This window comes from Odocoileus virginianus, unplaced genomic scaffold, assembly GCF_023699985.2.
Source record: "Odocoileus virginianus isolate 20LAN1187 ecotype Illinois unplaced genomic scaffold, Ovbor_1.2 Unplaced_Contig_2, whole genome shotgun sequence".
Classification (NCBI taxonomy): Eukaryota; Metazoa; Chordata; class Mammalia; order Artiodactyla; family Cervidae; genus Odocoileus; species Odocoileus virginianus.
The window spans coordinates 794286-803902 of NW_027224319.1; the positions used below are offsets into that span (position 1 = coordinate 794286).

Genomic DNA, 9617 nt, shown 5'->3' on the forward strand with positions numbered 1-9617 from the left:
TAAGCATGGCGAATGCTACAACGAAGGGTTTCAGGGCGGGGCGCAGGGCTCAGGAGAGACTTCATGGAAGAGTGGATGCTTGAGCTGGGACTTAAAGAATGAGGATGGACTGGCCAAGTTGGGAAGGCACCGCAGGCTGAAGGCCCCACCTGAGCAAAAGCCCGGAGGTCTGAACACACAAAGGAATATTCAGGAGCGATCCAGCGGTCTGCTGGGGAAGAGAAACAGGTCTGGAAGGGAGAGTGGGGACCAGGCCTGGAGCGCTATCCAGAGGGATGCAGGAAAGGTTGAAGGAGGGGAATGACTCGGTCAGATTTGGGTTTGGAAGATCCCCCTAGATGCCAGAGGGCAGAAGAGGATACAGAGGCTCTGAGAGGCCCCGGGAAGGAGGCAGCTCTATGTTCCAGGCCAGAGATCCCCAGGCCTCCCCACCTAAGTCCTCCTCCTCCTCCGACCCTTGAATGAAATCCTCCTGTCCTCGCTGCTCCAGGCGCCCCCCACCCCCGAACCACATGCCTGCCTGGAGCCCCCTCACTGGTTCCTGGGGTTCTGACTTCTCGGGCGGCTGTTCTGCACTGACTTGGAGGTCAGAGCCCTCCAGGAGAGTCTGAGGAAAGCCTTGAAAAAACTGCACAAGGACGGAACTGTTCTAAACACAGAACCTGTGAGTGGGAGTCTCACCGAGACCCTGAAGCTGCTCTTACTTACAGGAGGGGGCGACTCCAAGACAACACCCTAAAAATGATCAGCTCTCCTCTGCGAATCCCCGAGGCATGCAGAGGCAGTCCAAGGAGGCAGAGCAATTAGGAGTGAAGACCGACCGCCTTGAGAGTTCAAGCGTGAACCCAGGAGGGCTCCCAGGCCAGCGGGAGCGGGAGATGAATGTGGTAATGATTCTAAACAGAGACCGTGTCCATCTGAAGAAGGGCTGGGCAGCGGGAGAAGCACAGGACAGAAAAAGGAGGATGCTGTCCTGGACAAGGATCATTCGGGGGCATCCCGGCGGTAGGTCCAGCTTGCTCCGACGCCCTGAAACCCTGGAATCGCATAAGCAGCCCCTCCCTTCGCTCATTCTGTGCTCACCACGCCTCGTTCTGATTAGAATTTGGCCTCCCCGTGCAGGGAGCCCACCGGGAGCTGGGGTGTTGGCTGGGGACACGTGTATCCGGTCCCTTTGGCAGTTGTGTTTCTCGTTGCAAATTAGTAAATTGGGAACAGACAATTCACAGAAGAAGCAATACAAATGACTAAGAAGCACATGAAAAAAAAAAAGTTCATCCTCACCAGCATTCAAAGAAATGCAAATTCAAACCAAAACCGAGATTATTTTCTAGCTATTAAAGTAGAAAGGATTTCTTTAAGTAATACATACTGCTGGGAAAGGGGCAGCATAAGAGGCACCCAACGTGCTACTGATGGGCGTCTCATGCTCCCTGCTGGGCTGGGCGAGTCTTGCCTTTACACTCCTGCAGCAGAGAACCATGTAATCCTGGTGTGGAAGGCGTGGCTGGGGGGCCCTCTGCGTGACTCTGTTCACCAAATGTTTAGGGAGCATCTGATATGTGCTGGGATTCCCTGGGGGCTCAGACGGTAAAGAATCCGCCTGCAATGCGGGAGACCTGGGTTCGATCCCTGGGTTGGGAAGATCCCCTGGAGGAGGAAATGGCAACCCACTCCAGTATTCTTGCCTGGAGAATCCCACGGACAGAGGAGCCTGGCGGGCTACAGTCCATGGGGTCGCAGAGAGTCAGACATGACTGAGCGACTAGCACTGGTCTGCACCAGCCTGGCGAGACGCCAGCGAGGGAGTGGCCGCACAGAGATCTCACCCCCGGCGCCAGAGGGCCCAGACCAAAGGGAGGCCAGCTCCTGGTGGGCTGGAGGGGGGAGACGGAGGGGAAACAGCAGCTAACCTCCAGCTCCTCCGGCCCCACAATTTCAGTTCTCCCCTGGCTCCAGGTCTGCCTCAGGTCCTCTAGGTGGATCCCTGAGCATTTCCTAGAGTCGAAGTCTGCCCCCTTGTCCACTCCCCAAAACTGATGTAACTGCGTCGGGTTGGGCCCAGGCAGGATCCCAGGCATTTCAGATGTGCCGCCGGGGCTGTGAACCACTGAGAAAATAGAAGATGAGAAAGTCATACACATCACAGAGAAGCCCTCTGGCGCTGGGGCCCCCGGACCTGGGTCTCGGGCGGGTCGCACGCTGCCTGGGTCACCTGGGGCAGGACGTGTCCCCTCCTTGGGCTGTGGTTCTCCTCTGTCGGACAGAGAGCAGGCATTTGGGCTGGGATCACAGAAGAGCGCCCGCCAGGCCAGGTGATCCTCGGTCACGGTCACGGTGCCGGGCCGGCCAGATACCATGACTCGCTGCCCTCTGGCGGGGACCAGGGACATGGGGCTCCCAAGGCGTCTGAAAACCGCACTGGAGAAAGACATGACGCTGAAACAGCTCTGACCAGCCTCGTGAGCTTCTCTGTGAATTTGGAGAACATCCGCATGGTTTTATTTGTGCTGTGTTGGTGTTCAGTCGCTCAGCCGTGTCCGACTCTTTGCGACCCCACGGGCTGTAGCCTGCCAGGCTCCTCTGTCCATGGGATTCTCCAGGCAAGAATACTGGAGTGGGTAGCCATTCCCTTCTCCAGGGGATCTTCCCAACTTAGGGATCAAACCTGAGTCTCCTGCAGGCAGAATGCAGGCGGATTCTTTACCGTCTAAGCCACCAGGGAAGCCCATGGTTTCATTTGAGAGGCCGGAATTCTTGTTCCAGCGGACTGTGCAGTTTGGGAGATAACCACATGACACCAGCCCCAGAGTCCTGATTCGGAAAGGGATGGAGCTGGTTTTCCATGCCGGGATCTATGGGCCCCACTTCCGTGAAGACAGCCAAGAGCACCAGCCCGCAGATCCAGCTCTCAGACTCCACCTCTTACGAGCTGTGTGACCTGGGGTGAGCAGCTCCACCTCTCTGAGCCTCAGGGTCTCCTCTCTACTATGGAGGTAACACGGGTCCCTGCCCCAGCTGGCTTTGAGGGAGGATGACGGGGTTGAGGGCTTCCCAGGGGGCGCGAGGGGAAAAGAACCTGCCTGCCAGTGCAGGAGACCTAAGAGAGACATGCATTCAACACCTGGGTCGGGAAGATCCCCTGGAGAAGGGAACAGCAACCCACTCCAGTATTCTTGCCCGGGAAATCCCATGGACAGAGGAGCCTGGCGGGCTACAGTCATGGGGTCGCAAAGAGCTGGACACGGCTCTGAAGCGACCGAGCACACACGCACATGAATGGGGTTGACGCTGGTGCTGCTCTGAGCCTGGGATCCGGGCCGCGTGAGGGCCTGTGTGGATGGTGGCCACACAGGTCTCTGCCCCCCTAGGGGACCAGCCCTTCCCAGAGCGGTATGGTTCCCTCGTGGTGTTCTCACGCGGAGGCGGCCTGGGGTCTCACTGCTGATGCAACCTGTCTTACCAGGGGCCTGATGGACACGTCTCCCTCGATTCTGTGGCTCACCGTCCCATCTGGCTGCCGTGCAGGGAACTGAACTGACCCTTCTTCCTTCCCAGAGAGGACGAGGAAGGTCTACAGGGAGTGACGCCAGCAGTGATGCCGGAGGCCACGTGCTGCCTGCTCCGCTGGCTGGGTGGGGAAGGTGTCTCCCAGGGGGTGGGTCTCACCTGGGCAGAGGCTGGGGCCTTCCACTGACTGCCTTCCTGGGGGGTGACCTTGGACGGAGGGGGTGAGGGAGCGCGAGGTGACCACGGACACCCCAGGGGACAGGGGTCAGCAGCGGTGAGCCTTGGCCGGAGGCCCAGGCCAGGGCAGCGGGGGGGAGGGGGCGGGGCCGGGCAAGTGAACTTCAGGCCGTTACGGGCAGGGTGACTCATCTGTGCCAACCGGCTGGTGAGACATAGAGAAACCCGGGGACAGGAAGATCGGTGGGATAACGCATTTGAAAAGTTCTTTGAAAAGGGTGAGTCGCTCTAAGAGCGAGGGCTCTGGGCTTCAGACAGAGCGGGATTCCCAGCCCGCTTCTGGAACCCTCCTGTGACCTTGGGCTTAACCTCGTGGGGCCCCCGTTTGCTCATCTGAAAGGAGGCACCAGCGGGCAGGCCTGCCTCAGTGGGTGGATGACGGGCTGGGTACACAGGAGTCCGGCCCAGGACCACCCCTGGCAGCCACGGGGCCCCCGGCCAGGAGGGATGTCGGCCTTCGCCGAGTCTCTCTATGCACCTTGTCCTCATCCTTTGGCCTCGACCAGATCCCCCTGCATGTACAGGCCCTCCCCTCTGCTCCATACTCTCACGACCTTTTATCTCAGCCTTTCCCACAGCCCTTATCAGCCTAGGCCTGGCATGCACTGATGTTTAGTGAGCGTGCCTTATCGCCCCCAGGGGGCCTGGGTCTTACTCATGTCTGTACCCACCGGGCCCAGCACACAGCCTCCAGCCTCTCCAGAGAGGCTTCGCTGGACGCTTGAGGACTGGTCAGGAGGCAGAAATGGCAGCTGAGTGGTAGCTGTTTGTGTCCTGATACCCGAAAAGAATATGCCCTTTGCAGTAATGAAAAGGGGAGGAAGGAATTTGTAAATATGTTTTCAAAAATTCTACAGCCTTCTTTCGATGGGTACCTTGAATTCATCTTCACAGTGAATATGGTTTCCTGTGTCTTTGGTTTTTAGGCTGTGATATAAACAAAATGAATGAGAACTTCCCGCAGGATCCATGGGATGAAAGGTCCCCCTGGAATGTCTGTTAAAGAGCTGAGCAGCGAAAGCTGGCCTGCATGGAGAGAGCGCTATCGCCCGCCATCAGCAGAGGCCAAACCAGATAAAAGAGAAAAAGCATCCCACTCTCGAAGTCTGGAGAATTCTGGGGCCTGCACCTGCGTGACCTTGTGTGATGTGACCCCCTCCTAAGCTGGCAGGGGGCGGGTGGCCCTTGAGGTCCTCAGAGCTGCCTCTGTGAGGACAGCACCGTGCAGAGCCTCGGGCAGGTAGTGGGTGCTTAGAGATGCCCACCACGCTTCCCTTCACTGCTTGCCAAGGATACACCAACTTATCTTTTGCACTTATTCCATGAGGTTCAAAGTGACTGTACCTAGTACAATGGCCTGAATCTACCTCTACAAGCGAGTCCAGCCCAACCCCTCTTAAATGGATAAACCTTGATTTTGAGTTTCTACTAAATAGGAAGGGGATGGGAGACACTGCTGGGGCGGGGCGCATGGGGATCAGACAAGAATTGAGCCGGGCAGGATCTCGGGGAGCTAAACGCTTGGTCGCTGGGGTTTTCTTCAGTAAGAAGGTTCCAGAACTACTCTGAACATTACTGCGCACTCACTCAGTCGAGCCCGACTCTTTGCGATCCCATGGACTGTAGCCCGCCAGGCTCCTCTGTCTGCGGGATTGCCCAAGCAAGAATACTGGAGTGGGGTTGCCATTTGATGCCTCCAAAAACAACCAACTAGGAAATAAAATCACTCATCCGCCAAATATTCATTGAGCCGAGAAGACTCTCTTTCTTCTTTCCTTCCCTCCTCTCCTGCCTCCCTCCCCCTCCCTCCCTCTCTGCCTGCCCTCCTTTCTTCCCTCCCATCTTCTCTATCAGCGCAGTAATTTTCTGCCTAGCAATTTTCTAGACCTAGCTCTCCAGGTCAGAAACGCCCGTGGTGTTTCTGTTCTTTCTTCTCGCCTGTCACAGGGTAAGAACCGCGCTGCTCTGAGCTCCTGATGTGCAGCCAGTATAACCGGCCTGAGGGTCACGGGGCGGACAGCCCAGCTCGGTCTGGCTGGCCCTCGGGCAAGCCCTGTGGCCTCCCCGCCCTCTGCTTTCTCCTGGTTGCAGGTGCGTGAGGAGCAGGTGACGCCCTGACCCTTCCGGCTCAGCCACTGCGACCCCAGCGAGGCCACCTGTTGGGTCTGAGAGCCCAGCCAACTGGGGTCCCCTCCCCACTCTACACGTATGGCTGATGGTTTTGGGCAAGGTGCACAACAGCCAGTGGGTACCCAGGAGTCCTCGTGGGATGTCCTCTTTATAGAGTCATGGTGGGAGTGAAGTGACAAGCTTACAGATTAAAGTTTATGCCAGTGCTGGCACAGTAAGGCTTGCTGTCATGCCAAAGAGGGTGCACTGGCATGTCAGAGCCGTCTCACACTGACTGTGGGGCCCGGCCGGAGGTCTGCTCTCTGCTGATTCTTAAACTTGGCGGCCATAACTTGCTAGCCTGGGGGCATCATACGATCAGACACCCGTGGAAGGACAGGGTGCAGCAGGCTTCAGAGGCGCTCAGGCTGCGTCAAGGCTGTGTCCCTGAAACCCTAAGCACCCCACCCAGGGGTCCTGCAGGCTGGGTGCAAGGGGTGGACACGTCAAGCTGCACAGATTGAGTTAAAGTCAATCCTGAGTGCCTGGAGAGGGGGGACTGGAGAGCACATGCCCAGCCTACAGGAGGAGAGATCAAATACGGGCTGTAAACACTGCCAGTCCCTCCGGATTCCGCGGCCCGGCCGGATCCGCAGCCCGGGGCTCCGCACTGGGGGCCTGCGTGCGTGGGGCTGGAGTCACGGTCCTCCCCACAGTGTGTGCCCGCACTCCTGAGACGGACTTCACGTCCCCCACAAGCCACCCTTTCAAAGTGCGTGACTGGGTGACTTCTCTGGCTCGCCAGTGGTTAAGACTCTGCTTTCCAATGCAGAAGGCATGGGTTCAATCCCTGGTCGAGGAACTATAGTCCCATGTGCCATGGGGGCGGGTGGGGGTGGGGGTGTACGGCCAAAATTATCTTTGCTATACAATAGGTCTTGGTTGGTTTTCCATTTTAAATATGGCAATGTGTTCATGACCTTCCCGAAGTCCCTAACTATCCCTTCCCCCTGGCAACCATTAACTGTTTTTTTAAAAAGTCAAAGACTAAAATTGTTTGTTGAATACATTCCCAGAGTACTGCAACCAAGGATGACCACAGTAAATTGTAGAACATTTTCAGCAGCCTCCAAAGAAACTTCTCAGCCCACTAGTTGAACCATTCCTCATCCTCTCCTCCCTCCTGGCAACCAAGAATTGACTTCCTGTCTTTATTGATTTGCCCATTTTGGACTTTTCATATGAATGGAATCCCACAAAATATGTGGTCTTTTGTCACTCCCTTCTTTGACTTGGCAAAATGTGTTCAAGGTTCATTCATGGAACAGAACATCTATCAGGACTCCATCCTTTTTTCTGGCTAAATAATATTCCATTGTGTGGACAGACCACATTTTGTTGATCCGTTCATCTGCTGATGAACCTTGGGGTTGCTTCCACCTCTTGGTGAACTGTGAATAACACTGCTCTGAACATTCATGGACGTGCCTTTGCGTGCAGATACGTTTTCACATCACTTTTGAAAGTACCCAGGGGTGGATGGCTGGGTCATATGTGCTGTGCTTAGCCGCTCAATCATGTCCAGCTCTCTGTGACCCCATGGACTATAGCCCACCAGGCACCTCTGTCCGTGGAGATTATCCAGGCCAAGAATACTGGAGTAGGGTTGCCATGCCCTCCTCCAGGGGATCTTCCCAAACTAGGGATTGAACTCAGGTCTCCCATGTTGCAGGTGGATTCTTCATCATCAGAGAAGCCCAGGGAAGCCCAATAATACTGGAGTCAGTAGCCCATCCCTTCTCCAGGGAATCTTTATGACCCAGGAATCAAACGGAGGTCTCTGGCATTCCAGGTGGACTCTTTACCAGCTGAGCTACCAGGGTCCTATGGTAAAGTGTATATTTAAGTTTGGTTCAGACGGTGAAGAATCTGCCTGCAATGCAGGAGACCTGGGTTTGATCCCTGGGTTGGGAAGATCCCCTGGAGAAGGGAATGGCTACCCACTCCAGTATTCTTGCCTGGAGAATTCCATGAACAGAGGAGCCTGGTGGGCTACAGTCCACAGAGAGGCAAAGAGTCGGACACGGCTGAGCGACTGACACATACTGTACATACACACGTAAACCGTCAAAGTGTCTCCTGCCCCCGCGTTCCCATCGGCAGTATACTGCTCCACATCCCCACCCACACTCGCCATGACTGGTCTGCTTAGCTTCAGTCATTCTGACGGAGGAAGGGGGGCGGCCGTCGTGTTACCTTGCATTTCCCCCTCCTCCCTCTGAATCACACGGTCAGCTGCCCGGCCCCGAGTGAGACTCGGGATGAGGCAGAAGCCGAGCAGCCCTCGGGCGGTCTGGACCTGGGGTCGGGGCCTGGGTGACGGCCTTAGCTTCAGCTTCAAAGGCCATCCCCACTGACCCCTTGAGGGGGTAAACAGGGGCAAGTAGGTGCTGGGGGTGGGAAATCAGGCAAAGGGAAGGGTGTTTGGGTGGGGGAGCCGGACAGAACGAAGCGGACAGCTGACTCAGCTCTCGGTTTCCAGGTTGTGCCTTTGTTTTTTCAGCACATTGGAATCTCCTGGCCACCAGTCTTTTATTTCCTTTTAATTAGCCTTCCCCACTGACAGCGACGGGTCAAGATTTCTAGGAAGTGCTCTAGACAACGCTGCCTGACAGACATCCATCTCAAGGAGTTCACTCCTTAGGGCTGAAATACATCCTCTATCTTGTCCTCAGAGCTGACTTGGGGGCTGGCAAAACAGCTGAGCTTTGGGGCTCTGACTTCTGATTGACACTTGACCTCCAACACACAAGAAGCAGAATATTTACAAAACATCCCCGTGACCTACAAAAGGTCTCCCTGGGAAGAATTAAATAGTTACACATTAAAACCTCTTAAAAATGCAGGTACACATTAGCTGCCTTTAGTGCAGACCTGCCTGGCATCTGTTTGGTAGAAAAACAAGCTTCTAAAGCTTGAAGGCAAAGTTGTCTCCCTTAAAGGACCCTTGGCTTGCACATGTGGGCGTCTTCAGACATGTCTTACACAGCAATAATCCACACTGTCACCATTCTGGAGAAGGAAATTTCCTTCTGCAGACCAATCAGACTGAGGAAATTTTAAAAGTCTGGAGCAAAAAAACTCAGAAATCAATTCCTACCTGACTAAGCTTGTTATTTCCACACACGAGACATCTATAAAGAAGTATATGATAAGACAGCATGATAGCTGTTATGACAGAGAGAAGGACGGGGTACCGTGGAAGCACAGAAGAGAAAGCAACTGTTTGCAGGAGGTTCAGGGCTGTCGGACAGAAAAGGGGACATTGAGGCTGGGCTTCGAAGGATGAATAGGAGTTCATTGGAAGCTAAGAAAAGGAAAAATCTACGAATTAGAAAAGCATAAATAAGGCCCTGAAATGTGAAACCACATCCAGGGCTCAGCCGAGACTGCAACAACCCAGACACTCCAAGGGCCACTTCCTCGGTATGCGAACCCCTCATGACCCAGTGTCCGGGAGACAATTCCTGCTTCCCCGACAGCTGCATCACGCCCTGGGAGGCAGGCAGGTCAGGGCTGGTTAGACCCTTGCCTTTCCAGAGAAGGAAACCAAGATACAGAGAGGGGCAGGGGCTTGCCCACACTGCCAGGATTAAGAAAGGGCAGAGGCAGGACTCGAATGAATGTCTCCTGATTCCCAAGTCACTTTTCCAAGGTACTTCTCACAAAGGGTCAGGAAAACAAATGCTGTGCCGTGTGTT

At 55.2% G+C, this 9617-nt stretch overlaps 1 long non-coding RNA gene across 1 annotated transcript; it reads left to right on the plus strand.

Moving 5' to 3' along the window:
- The first annotated feature begins 3874 nt into the window (after positions 1–3874).
- LOC139033767 (uncharacterized) lies at positions 3875–5492 on the plus strand. The gene is made up of 2 exons (XR_011486235.1): positions 3875–3965; positions 4674–5492. It is a non-coding gene; the product is annotated as an uncharacterized lncRNA (long non-coding RNA).
- The last annotated feature ends 4125 nt before the right edge of the window (positions 5493–9617 follow it).